The sequence below is a fragment of the Pleurodeles waltl genome, chromosome 6, assembly GCF_031143425.1.
Source record: "Pleurodeles waltl isolate 20211129_DDA chromosome 6, aPleWal1.hap1.20221129, whole genome shotgun sequence".
Taxonomy (NCBI): domain Eukaryota; kingdom Metazoa; phylum Chordata; class Amphibia; order Caudata; family Salamandridae; genus Pleurodeles; species Pleurodeles waltl.
In genome coordinates this window covers 1,402,076,174-1,402,090,243 of record NC_090445.1, presented here as the reverse complement: position 1 = coordinate 1,402,090,243, position 14,070 = coordinate 1,402,076,174, and the positions used below count along the sequence as shown (strand labels likewise).

Below are 14,070 nucleotides of genomic sequence, written 5' to 3'. Positions count from 1 at the left end.
TGAGCCTCAAAAGCTCACCCCTTTTGTTACAGAGCCCCAGGGCATCCCAGCTAGTGGAGATGCCCACCCCTCCGGCCACTACCCCCACGTTTGGTGGCAAGGCTGGAGGAGATAATGAGAAAAACAAGGAGGAGTCACCCACCAGTCAGCACAGCCGCTAAGGTGTCCTGAGCTGAGGTGGCCCCTACCTTGAGAAATCCTCCATCTTGAGTTTGGAGGATTCCCCAAATAGGATTAGGGATGTGCCCCCCCCCCCTCCCCACAGGGAGGAGGCACAAAGAGGGTGTAGCCACCCTCAAGGACAGTAGCCATTGGGTACTGTCATCCCAGACCTAAACACACCCCTAAATTCAGTATTTAGGGGCTCCCCAGAACCTAGGAAACTAGATTCCTGCAACCTGAAGAAACAAGAAGGACTGCTGACCTACAAGCCTGCAGAGAAGGAGGACGACGACAACTGCTTTGGCCCCAGTCCTACCGGCCTGTCTCCAGCTTCGAAAACCTGCAACCAGCGACGCATCCGACAGGGACCAGCAACCTCTTTAGCCTCAGAGGACTGCCCTTGACTAAAGGACCAAGAAACTCCCGTGAACAGCGACCCTGTTCAAAACCAGTTGCTTCTTTGTTACAAAGACTGCACGTTTCCCGCCGGAAGCGTGAGACTTCTCACTCTACACCCGACGCCCCAGGCTCGAGATTCAGAGAACCAACACCTCAGGGAGGACTACCCAGTGACTGTGAGTTACCAGAGATGACCCCCCTGAGCCCCCACAGCGACGCCTGCAGAGAGAATCTAGAGGCTCCCCCTGACCGCGACTGCCTGTAACAACGAACCCGACGCCTGGAACCAACACTGCACCTGCAGCCCCCAGGACCTGCAGGAACCGAACCTCAGCGCAGGAGTGACCCTCAGGCGACCCTCTGCCTTGCCCAGGTGGTGGCTGTCCCGAGAAGCCCCCCCTGTGCCTGCCTGAACCGCTAGAGTGACCCCCGGGTCCCTCCATTGTTTTCTATACAAAACCCAACGCCTGCTTTGCACACTGCACCCGGCCGCCCCTGTGCCGCTGAGGGCGTGTTTTGTGTGCCTACTTGTGTCCTCCCCAGTGCTCTACGAAACCCCCCTAGTCTGCCCCCCGAGGACGCAGGTACGTACCTGCTGGTAGACTGGACCCGTAGCACCCCTGTTCTCCATAGGCACCTATGTGTTTTGGACACCTCTTTGACCTCTGCACCTGACTGGCCCTGAGCTGCTGGTGTGGTAACTTTGGGGTTGCCTTGAACCCCCAACGGTGGGCTGCCTATGCCTCAGGACTGAACTTGTGTTTTACTTACCTCCTAATCTAACTTTTACCTACCTCCCCCAGGATCTGTTGATTTTTGCACTGTGTCCACTTTGAAAATAGCTTATTGCTATTTTTACAAAGACTGTTTATGATATTGCTTTTATTCAAAGTTCCTAAAATATCTAAGTGAAGTACCTTACATTTGAAGTGTTTACTGTAAATCTTGAACCTGTGGTTCTTAAAATAAACTAAGAAAATATATTTTTCTATATAAAAACCTATTGGCCTGGAGTAGGTCTTTGAGTGTGTGTTCCTCATTTATTACCTGTGTGTGTACAACAAATGCTTAACACTACCCTCTGATATGCCTACTGCTCGACCACACTACCACAAACTAGAGCATTAGAATTATCTAATTTTGCCACTATCTTACCTATAAGGGGAACCCTTGGACTCTGTGCACACTATTTCTTACTTTGAAATAGTATATACAGAGCCAACTTCCTACACGTGACAAATTTAGAAAAATAATATTTTTTGTTATATATGTTTCAAACCCAAGAACTTTGTAATCAGGTAAGTAGACTTTTAAGCATAAATACTTAGCAGTTTCAGAGATAGACACTTTAGAGCAATTTTCAGAGTTCTCGCAATGGTCTCCTATGGAGGAAAGCAATGTTCAGCAAACACAGGGTCAACAATGACTCACAAACCCAATCTCAGGGAGTTAAGGTAAGTACTGGGCACTGATCAGAACCAAACCAATAGGTCACACCGGATGGCACTGGGTGCAAAAGTGCATTAAGGTGCTGGGTGATCAATAGTTTCCTATGGGAGTTTGGCCTATGTGAAGACAGGCTACAGGCTACGGGCTCTGGCTAGGAAGCCAGTCAGGGACAATAAGAAGGTATGTAATAGACTTGGGGTGCTTGAGGGGGCATAGGTGCAACTTTGGTCCTATTCTCTTGTGTCCAGGTGCGAAGAATGCAGGGGTATCTTTAGGAGTCGGGTTTTCACATCCAGGAGCATTCGCAGTCTGGGCGGGTCCTATGTGTTCAGGCTGCAGGCATCAATGGAGAGTCTGGCAGGGGTGGATCAAGTGGTCATGAGCTCTTAGGAGCCAGAGGTCATTGTTGGCACTGATGACTCACCTCAGCTGGGGTCGTGGGTACATTGGTTGCTGGAGATGTTAGATTTCCTGTCACCACAAGCCTGTGGGAGAGGGGGGCCTGTGTCTCGGGAGAGTCCAAGATGTGTGAGACCACACTGGACTCGGTCTTTGGGTAGCTGGGGAACAGTGTTGGCACTGTTGGTTGGCTTCATCTCCAGATGTAGACGATGGATGCGGTGGTCACTTGTGTCTGGTTTCTGGGGTCCAGCACCTGCAGAGTCTTTTCTTTGGAGTTTCTTCCTGCAGGGCAAGTCCACTGGGAAACCTGAGTCATTATTGAAGGGTAGATGAGTTGGCTTCTTGTGTAGGATCCTTCGAGGTCAGCAGGCAGGCAGGAGAGGCTGAGTCCAAGCCAGCTGCTGCTTCTTTTTCTCTTCTGTGGGTGCAACTCTTCTTTGCCTGGGTCTTCTTAGGTTGTTGAAATCTGAGTTCTAGGGTTTAGGGGTGCCACCTAAATACTCGATTTAGAGGGCTGACAGGGAGTGCCTGGCTGTAGCCAATGGGCTTACTACCTTTAGGGTGACTACATCCTTCTTATGACCACTTCTGCTGGGCAGTGAGCAAAGCACTAACCCTAGTGGCCGAATTCCTTCCAAACAAGATGGGAGAATTTAAAAAGTAGTGTCCACTTCAGCTCATCCACCTTAGGGGTGGGATTGCCATGAAGGGGGCACTCCTCTTAATTTAACAAATTTTCCTGCCTGTGCTTCTGCCAAAAGTGGGGTCAGGACAGCGGGGTTGGTCATCTCCGTCATCTGGAGAGACCTGGGTCACATTACAAAGGCAGCAATGTCCATCCTACTTGGAAGAGGAGGTCACACCTCTTCCCAGTGCAGGCTTTTGTCTCTGCACTGAAGAGCACTGGCTCTGACCTTGGGGGGCCAGAAAAGCATCTGTGGTGGCTGAAGTGGTCAGGACCAGTCAGTCAACATACTAGAAGCTGGTAGGTTTTCAGTGGGCACCTCTAAGGTGCCCTCTGTGTATATTTATTAATAAATCCATCACTTGGGTGAGTGAGGGTTTACTATTCTTATGTGTGTGATACTATCCCACTGCCCACCACATGCTTTTAAAATGGCTTCCCTGTTCACTAGGTCTCAGAATCGACAGAGACATAGCAGGGGCATATCTGCTCTGGCCCTCACATGTGCCCTGGTGCACCCTGCTTTAAGGGTGACTTACACCTGGCACATGCAGTGATAGAGGACCTGCACAGTGGTGTGACACAGGTTGTGTTTTCAATTTAGCTTGCACTAACACAGGCAGTCTGCAATGGCAGCACTGTGTGGGTTTGGTGAGGGGTCTCTGGGGTGGCACAATTGGTGCTGCAGCCCTCAGGAACCTTCCTTAGTACCCCAGGCCCCAGGTACCAAGGGGGACCATTTACTAGGACTTACAGTGGGTGCTAACGTGTGTCCCAAATGTGCAAAACAACTATGCAGTTTGGGGGAAAGAGATCTCGCACTGGGGACCTGGTTAACAGAGACACAGTGCACTAACAGTTGAAACCACATTAGAAAACAAGCAAAAAAAAGTATGGGCTAACCATGTCAAAAAGGGTGCTTTCCTACAGCTACTATTCCTTCTCCTCCGAAGGATCCTCGTTTATACCCATAAGCAGTGAAGACGTAGCATGACCTTCTCTATAAAAAAAATGCGGAGAAAAAACGACAAAGAGAAAAAACTACAAACCCCAAAACATTTTAGAAGGAAACTTGATGCTCTTGGGCATCTGCCCTGGAATGTGAATCATGGCTATATAGAAGGCTGCTCTCAAAGTGGCCATCTTACACATATCAGCAATGGAGATGTTTCTTAGTAATCTTGTGGCATCTGCATTACTTTCTGTGGAATGGACTTTGGGCAGACCACGCATGGTTCTACTAGTACTGCCATAACAGAGCAAAATGCAAGAGACATTTCACCTAGAAATCGACTGTTTTAAAGTGGCTAAACCTGTGTGTATGGAGCCATAATTAAAGAGCTGGTCTGATTGTCTAATATCTTTAGTTTTATTGAGGTAAATTTTAAAACCCTACTAACATCCAGGGAATATATAGTTGTATTTGATTGAGTGGAGATATTCTGGAAAATAGCTGGAAGGGAAATAAATTGGTTGATATGGAAGCCTGAAACTACGTTAGAGAGAAAACTCAGATCAGTTCCCATCACAACTTTATCCTTATGGAAAACAATACATGGTTCCTTATAGCATAGAACCCACATTTGATTAATGGTGCATCTATCTGATCGTTCAGCAGTGAGTTTGAGCATACAAGTTAGCGGGACGCCTGCTCAGAGTAGGTGGACACTTGATAGAACTCTCCTCCAAGATGAACTTGAGAGCAGACACAGAGGAGTTCTTTAATTTGAAAGTGGGGTCATCGTCACCAGATATGGTATGGGACGTCTTTAAGGCCTTTCTGAGCGGTAGATTGGTTAGAGCAGATTCCATCAAGAGGAAACTATATAAAAATGAGATTTGGTGCTTGGAAGAGCGTATACAATTAGTGGACCAAGAGCCGATAGACAAAAGTGGTGAGGAAGAAGAATGTGGAAAGCTAGCTAAGGCGCTCCAAGACCTACGATATGAGCTTGCAGCAGGTTTAGATAAAAGAGTTAAGGCAAGATGTGAAGTCAACAGGGTGGCTCATTTTGAATATGGGGAAAACTGTGGGAAGTTAATAGCTTGGCAAATAAAGGCAAAACAGGTGAGAAATAAGGTGGTAGAGATGCAGGGCAAACATCTAGGGGACACCTATAGGAGAAACAAGGAGATTGTGGAGTCTTTTCAACATTTGTTTCAGGATCTTTGTACAGAGATGTTAGAGGTGTCACCAGAGAAGGTCCAGACATGGCTGAAAGATTTAGATCTTATTGCCCTGGGAGAGGAGGACAACAAAACTCTAAATGAAGCAATCAGGCAGGAAGAAGTGGATGAAGTGATACGTTCGGGGAAATCAGGGAAATCGCCAGGCCTGGATGGGTTACCCCTCTAAATCTATAAAGTCTTAGAGGACAGGGTAACTAAAATCCTCATAGGGTTGTGTAATAATATTCTGGTAGAGGGGGGTATGCTCCCCCCATCTTGGAGGGAGGCTACAATCACACTAATCTTAAAGCCAGGGAAAGACACCACGCATTGCGACTCATAAAGGCCGATCCCATTACTGAACAGTGACTATAACATTTTCTCAAAAAAAATTACGGTTAAGTTGGGTAATGTGCTAGGTAAATTGATTCGTATAGATCAAAAAAGGTTTTTAAATGGTAGATACATGCATGAGTTAACTCAATGTTTGATAGGCACAATAGATTTGGCGAGCTCGTGTAAGGAACCCTTAGCGGTGGTGACGATTGATGCCGCCAAGGCATTCAATAGGGTTAATTGGTCATATCTGAGTACTCTCTGAGAGATTTTTAACCTGGGAAGGAGATTTATAAGGGTACTACAGATAATATATCAAAGTTCAGACGCAAGAATTTTGGTTAACGGCTCTTTAACTCGCCCTTTCAAAATTGAGAGGGGAACTTGACAGGGATGCCCACTATCCTCATTGTTACTTAATCTGTATAGAGAACCCCTGGCCTGTAAAAATTAGAAGAGTCGAGGATAGCTCAGTTTTGTTGTAGAAACTGGTCCAGGAAAGCGGCCCTAAATGCAGATGATCCGATGTTCTATACAACAAATCTGAAACAAACCTTACCCGTCTTGGAAGATCTGATGACGAAGAAAAAATCTGGAGAAATTGCCGGGTACGCGGTTAATAAAGGAAAATGGAAGTCATGACTTGGAACATGTCTGAGGAGAGCGTCCCAAGTAAGAGAGATGGCAGAAATAAACTATAAGAGGGTAATGACTGAGTCATGTAAGCAGTTGAACAGTTGGGGTAACTTACCTCTTACGATTTTAGGGAGGGTCAACCTTATTAAAATGATGATCTTACCGAAATTGCTATTTATTTTTAACGCACTGCCTTTGAGGTACTATAAGGAATGGTTAAGTAAGCTTCAGGGTAAAATCAGTAGTTTTATATGGGGGAAGAGTGCTTGATCTTCTATGAGGATCTCAACAGGGAGACAGGTGGAAACCTCTCCAAATTTAAATACATGCAAATAAACAGCTGGGTGAAAGAGGTTAAAGGACGAGTGGGTGGCTCAAATGAGGTAGAAAGGTTGCTTCAGCAGTCTGACCTCGACAAGAAAGAAGTATTGAGATGGTACTGGACACTCCTTGAAACAATAGATGGAGAATTTCTTATGCCAGCAGACATTCTGAAAGAACATTTCCCAGGATCACAGATAAGAGAACTATGGCAAGTAACTATTACCCTGCTGTATTCCACTGTCAAACCTGCCCGTTTAAGAGGGAACCATTTGTTTTCAATTCACAGGGCCTTTTGGAACCCAGAGAAGTTATCCAGATTGAAGCACAGTAATAAGGTCAGGTGTGGGAAATGTGGCCTGGAATACGCAGGAGATTTGCACATGTTCTGGGAGTGCCGACGGCTAACTCAATATTGGAGTGAGGTTGGTGAAAGTATCAATAAGATCTTACCTATAAAGTGTCAGGTAAGCCCCACCACTGGTTATTTTTGGTTGTATATTGGGGAAAACAGAGGTAAATAGGACAGGGCTAAATTGTTGTTCTATAGGATGTTATTGGCCAGGAGGGAGATTTGTAGGAAATGGATGAGTACGACCCCCCCCTAATGGTCTTGGAATGGAAAGACTTGTTAATATTTAACTTAACATATGATACAAGGGGGAAGGAAGAAGATAATAAGAAGTACAGTTTCTGGGTCCCGTTAAAAGCTGGCTAGCAATGTAAAATTGGCCTGTCCTATGATTACACAAGTGTGAGTCCAAGGGAACGCTGGGTGGATGTGCTCTGAGGGCTGCTCCAGCCCAGACCCAGAGAAATAGATCACTCCTGGTTGGGAGCCTCTTAGGGGATATTGATCTAGAACAAATGTATCCCCCAGAGGCGGCCTCTGAAAAGATATTGGGCTTCCGGGTAAAGTGAATGAGGACATAAAAATATATATATATATGGAAAATTTCACTTACCCAGTGTACATCTGTTTGTGGCATGAGACGCTGCAGATTCACATGCTGTGCATTATCCTGCCATCTAGTGTTCGGCTCGGAGTGTTACAAGTTGTTTTTCTTCGAAGAAGTCTTTTCGAATCACGAGACCGAGTGACTCCTCCCTTTCAGCTCCATTGCGCATGGGCGTCGTCTCCATCTTAGATTGTTTTCCCCGCAGAGGGTGAGGTAGGAGTTGTGAGTATACTAGAGGAGCCCATGCAATGGAGTAGTTATGTATGTACCTAATGTCTATTAAAATAATATTTATTTACGTATTTATAATTTTCATTCAACTAAAAACGACTACAGGCTACCGGGGAGGTGTGAGGGCGCATGTGAATCTGCAGCGTCTCATGCCACGAACAGATGCACACTGGGTAAGTGACATTTTCAGTTCGGTGACATGTGTAGCTGCAGATACACATGCTGTGCATAGACTACCAAGCAGTAATCTCACCAAAAAAGCGGTGGTTTAGCCTGTAGGAGTTGAAGTTGTCTGAAATAATGTTCTTAATGCAGCCTGTCCTACTGTGTCTTGTTGTGCTGCTAACACATCTACACAGTAATGCTTAGTATATGTATGAGGAGAAGACCAGGTGGCCGCCTTACAAATTTCTGTGATAGGTATATTCCCAAGAAAAGCCATTGTGGCGCCTTTCTTTCTAGTGGAATGTGCTCTTGGTGTAATAGGTAATTCTCTTTTTGCTTTAATATAGCAAGTTTGAATACATTTAACTATCCATCTGGCGATGCCTTGTTTGGATATATGATTACCTGCATGAGGTTTTTGGAAAGCTACAAACAATTGTTTTGTTTTACGAAATTGTTTCGTTCTGTCAATGTAATACATTAGTGCTCTTTTTATGTCTAATGTATGCAAGGCTCTTTCGGCTACTGAGTCTGGTTGCGGAAAGAAGACTGGGAGTTCAACAGTTTGGTTTAGGTGGAATGGTGATATGACCTTTGGTAAGAATTTTGGATTGGTACGGAGAACCACTTTATGTTTATGTATTTGTATAAAGGGTTCTTGAATAGTAAATGCTTGTATTTCACTTACTCTTCTAAGTGATGTGATAGCTATTAGAAAGGCTACTTTCCAAGTCAGATATTGCATTTGACAAGAATGCATGGGTTAGAATGGTGGGCCCATGAGTCGTGTTAATACAATATTAAGGTTCCACGAAGGTACTGGTGGTGTCCTTGGGGGTATGATTCTTTTTAGTCCCTCGATAAATGCTTTAATGACTGGGATTCTAAAAAGTGATGTTGTATGTGTAATCTGCAGATAGGCAGATATTGCAGTGAGATGGATTTTAATGGAAGAGAATGCTAGACTAGACTTTTGTAAGTGTAATAAATAGCTTACAGTGTCTTTTGAGGAGGCATTTAGTGGTTGAATTTGATTAGTGTGGCAGTAGCAAACAAATATTTGCCACTTGTTTGCGTAACAATGTCTTGTTGTAGGTTTTCTCGCTTGTTTAATGACCTCCATACACTCTTGTGTAAGATTTAAATGTCCGAATTCTAAGACTTCAGGAGCCAGATTGCTAGATTGAGCGATGCTGGATTTGGGTGTCTGATCTGTTGTTTGTGTTGTGTTAACATATCTGGTATGTTTGGTAATTTGATGTGGGGTACTACTGATAAGTCCAACAGTGTTGTGTACCACGGTTGGCGAGCCCAGGTTGGTGCTATGAGTATTAGTTTGAGTTTGTTTTGACTTAGTTTGTTGACCAGATAAGGAATGAGTGGGAGAGGGGTAAAAGCGTAAGCAAATATCCCTGACCAACTGATCCATAGTGCATTGCCCTTGGATTGAGGGTGTGGGTACCTGGACGCGAAGTTTTGGCATTTTGCGGTTTCTTTTGTTGCAAATAGGTCTATGTTTGGTGTTCCCCAGCGGTGGAAGTGATCCTGTAGGATCTGGGGATGTATTTCCCATTCATGAGTTTGCTGGTGATCTCGACTGAGATTGTCGGCTAACTGATTCTGAATGCCTGGTATGTATTGTGCTATTAGGCAAATGTGGTTGTGAATTGCCCAATGCCAAATCTTTTGTGCTAAGAGACACAGTTGTGACGAGTGTGTCCCCCCTTGTTTGTTGAGATAATACATTGTTGTCATGTTGTCCGTTTTGACAAGGATGTGTTTGTGGGCTACCAGTGGTTGAAATGCTTTTAATGCTAGAAAAACCGCTAGCAGTTCCAAATGATTTATGTGAAGTTGTTTTTGTTGATTGTCCCATTGACCCTGTATGCTGTTCTTGTTGAGGTGTGCTCCCCACCCCATCAAGGAAGCATCTGTTGTGATAAAAGCTTGAGGTACTGGGTCTTGGAATGGCCGCCCTTTGTTTAAATTTATAGGGTTCCACCATTGAAGCGAGGAGTGTGTTTGGCGGTCTATCAACACTAGATCTTGAAGTTGACCCTGTGCTTGTGTCCATTGTTTTGCTAGGTACTGTTGTAAGTGCCGCATGTGTAATCTTGCATTTGGGACAATGGCTATACATGAGGATATCATGCCTAGAAGTTTCATTACAAACCTTACCGTGTAGTGTTAGTTTGATTGTATGCTTGATCTTACATTTTGGAACGATTGGACTCTTTGTGGACTTGGAGTGGCAATTGCCCTTTGTGTGTTGAGTGTTGCTCCCAAGTACTGTTGGATTTGGGATGGTTGCAGATGTGATTTCTGGTAATTTATAGAGAACCCCAGTTTGTGTAGAGTTTCTATGACGTATTGCGTGTGAAGAAAACACTGTTGAGTGTTCGTTTTTATTAGCCAGTCGTCTAAGTATGGGAATACGTGCATGTGATGTCTCCTTATGTGAGCGGCTACTACTGCTAGGCATTTTGTGAATACCCTTGGGGCTGTTGTTATTCCGAACGGTAGAACTTTGAATTGATAGTGTATGCTGTGGATTACAAACCTTAAGTATTTTCTGTGAGAAGGATGGATGGGTATGTGGAAATACGCATCCTTGAGATCCAATGTTGTCATGTATTCCTCCTTTTTTAACAAAGGAACTACGTCTTGAAGTGTTACCATGTGGACGTGGTCTGATTTGATGAAGAGATTCAGTGTTCTGAGATCTAAGATAGGCCTTAACGTTTTGTCCTTTTATGGAATCAGGAAATATAGTGAGTATACGCCTGTTCCTTTCTGATGATTGGGTACGACCTCTATTGCTTGTTTTTGTAGTAGTGCTTGGACCTCTATTTGTAATAGGTCTAAGTGTTGTTGGGACATGTTTGTGCTTTTTGGGTGGCACATCTGGTGGGAAATTTGTGAATTCTATGCAATAACCATGTTGGATAATTGATAGGACCCATACGTCTGTGGTAATACGTGTCCAGTTTTGGTAGTATGTGGTTAGCCTCCCCCCCACTGGTGACAAGTGTTGGGGTGTTATGACATTGAAGTCACTGTTTGGGGTGGCTTGGTTTGGTTGTTTGGAACTTTCCCCTTCCTCTTGGGAATTGTCCTCTATAGGAACCACAAATCCATCCCCTTTGGTGTTGTGCCTGATAGGTGGGTCTGGTTTGAGAGGTGGAAGGCTCAGATGTTTGTTGCAGAAAACCTCCTCTAAATAGTGGTTTTCTAAAGGTGCCTATGCCCTGTGGGGAATAGAGCGCGCCCATGGCTTTAGCCGTGTCTGTGTCTTTTTTCAATTTCTCAATGGCTGTGTCGACTTCCGGCTCAAACAACTGTTGTTGATTAAACGGCATATTCAACACTGCTTGTTGAATCTCTGGCTTGAATCCAGAACTTCTCAGCCATGCATGTCTGCGAATGGTTACCGCCATGTTGACAGTTCGTGCTGCCGTGTCTGCCGAGTCTAGTGCGGACCTTATCTGGTTGTTAGATATGGCCTGTCCTTCTTCCACCACCTGCTGGGCATGTTTTTGGTGTTCCTTGGGCAGGTGCTGTATGATGTGTTGCATCTTGTCCCAGTGTGCCCTGTTGTAGCGTGCAAGTAGGGCTTGCGAATTTGCAATCCGCCATTGATTTGCTGCTTGTGCTGCCACTCGCTTGCCCGCTGCGTCGAATTTTCTGCTTTGTCAGGCGGTGGATCGTCTCCTGCCGATTGAGAGTTTGCTCTTTTTCTCGCCGCCCCTACAACCACTGAGTCCGGTGTAAGTTGTTGTGTTATGAACACAGGATCTGTTGGGGGAGGTTTGTACTTCTTCTCGACTCTAGGCGTGATAGCCCTTCCCTTTACAGGCTCCTGGAAGACCTGTTGCGCGTGCTTGAGCATGCCGGGGGCATTGGCAGACTCTGATAGGAAGCGTGGGTGGATGCCAAAGTGTTAAACAGGAAATCATCCTCCACTGGCTCTGTGTGCATTGCTACGTTGTGGAACGTAGCTTCCCTGGATAGTACCTGCGTATATGCAGTACTGTCTTCTGGTGGTAACGGCTTTGTTGGATAACAATCCGGACTGTTATACAATACTGGTGCATCATATAAGTCCCATGCATCAGCATCATCCTCTGTCATCCCAGTATGTGTGGGTGACTGCATTATAGGTGCTCCCACTGGTGACAGTTATGGTGAGTGCGGTGGGGATGGTTGTGGTGAGAACCTTGGTGGTGGTGATTTGTCTCTAACCACTTTTGCCTTAGGTTGCATTTCTGTCTCCTGAAATGCAAATTTCCTTTTAGATTTGAGTGGAGGTAAAATTTGTATTTTTCCAGTCTCTTTCTGGATATGTAACCTCCTTTGTGTATGGTCCGGTTCCTCCATACCTAACTCCTGCTCAAATCTATGTCTTTCCTTGAATTGGCTGGAAAGTCCTTGCTCTTCTGTATAAGAGCTTCTTCTCGGCTCCGAAGCCGCTTTTTTCAGTACCGAAGTTTCTGTCAGTCTTTTTCGGTTCCGAAGATATTTTCCTTGCTTTGGGCGAATCGAACTCTCGGTGTCGAGATCGTTCGGTGCCGGAATCTCGACCGGAGTCAGAAGTCTTCGGCAATTCTTTGGCCTTTTTCAGTGCCAATGTTTGGTCACCATCCTTTCGGTGGGTTGAGCCATGGCCTGCTGGCGGTGGCATCCCCATGGCCTTAAATGTTTTGGTGTGACCCTCAGTTTTGGACGGGGCAGGTTTACTCACGGTTCGTTGCACCGTCGAGAGTCATTCATTTTCGGATTCATCCGAGTCCGTCCCCTGGATGGAGATGCTTTCCTCCTCTGACGTCGAGCTGTTCTTTCGGTTTCGACGCCATTTGTAGTCTTCTTGCGCGTCGATCCCTCAAGGTCTTTTTCGATCGGAACGCTCGGCAAGCTTTGCAAGTATCCTCCCTGTGTTCAGGTGATAAACACAGATTACAGACCCGGTGCTGGTCTGTATAAGGATACTTCGAATGACACTTAGGACAGAAACGGAAGGGGGTCTGGACCATTAGTCTGGGACGACAGGTGTGGTCGGGCCGACCAGGCCTCGGTGAAGAGTGGAAGCTCCGAAGGGCCGCCGGAACGCTCTTGATGTCGGTGCCGATACACTAACAGTAACCCGGTACCGAATGATAACAATGCCGTCGAATTTTCGATAATTTAGCTAACTTTCTCGATTCGAAATACGGAGCTAAGAGGAACACGTCCGAACCCGATAGCAGAAAGAAAACGATCTAAGATGGAGTCGACGCCCATGCGCAATGGAGCCGAAAGGAAGTACTCGGTCTCATGACTCGAAAGACTTCTTCAAAGAAAAACAACTTTTAACACTCCGAGCCCAACACTAGATGGCAGGATAATGCACAGCATGTGTATCTGCAGCTACACATGCCACCAAACATATATATATATATATATATATATATATATATATATATATATATATATATATATAAAAATTTAAGACAAGTGTGTAGGATCTGGCCACCAATCTTGAGCAGAAGATCCGTTCTGCATGTCAGTCTCTTGTTTGGACCATCTGTTATATGCAGAGGTTTGGTGAACCAATGTCGACTTGGACACTCTGGTGTGACGGGGTTCATTCAAGATTGTCTGTGGTCATCCTATAGAAGGTGCTTAGAATCATGGATATAAATCTGCACACAAACTTCTTCAACCTGATCATCAAATAGACATATTTCAGAGTGCCTGTATGGTAAAACCTGGATGCGTTGTTTCAATATTGCCCGTTTTCTGGATCTGTGAAATGGGTAAACCCCATATGCAAAAAACACCCCACATGACTGCATGGTTTAGAGTCCATTTATGATTGTCTTGAAACGCCATGCTGAGAGAGTCTACTTCTGCATTTTGGACACCAGGAAGATGACTACTTTGATATGCAACGTTCTAGAAGTCAGCGATTTCCAAATTGCGTGCGTCGCCTGGGACCTTTTTAGAACTCTAAAAGTGCTTTCTACAGAAAGCAGAGGGCAGTGATGAATCAGTGGTTAGACATAATCTCCAACAGTAAGAGTTTTGCTGAAGATAACTAGCACGTGCTTCTGATGAATGTTTCCAACCTCAAATTCCTCACCTTTTGAGTAGATGCCAAAGCAGTAACTCCTAAAAAAA

General features: G+C 45.2%; 1 protein-coding gene across 2 annotated transcripts in view; it reads right to left on the bottom strand.

Annotated features, from left to right (window-relative positions):
• Positions 1-14,070, bottom strand: part of VPS13D (vacuolar protein sorting 13 homolog D) — a 2,230,750-nt gene that overhangs the window by 1,110,463 nt on the left and 1,106,217 nt on the right. The window lies entirely within an intron of this gene.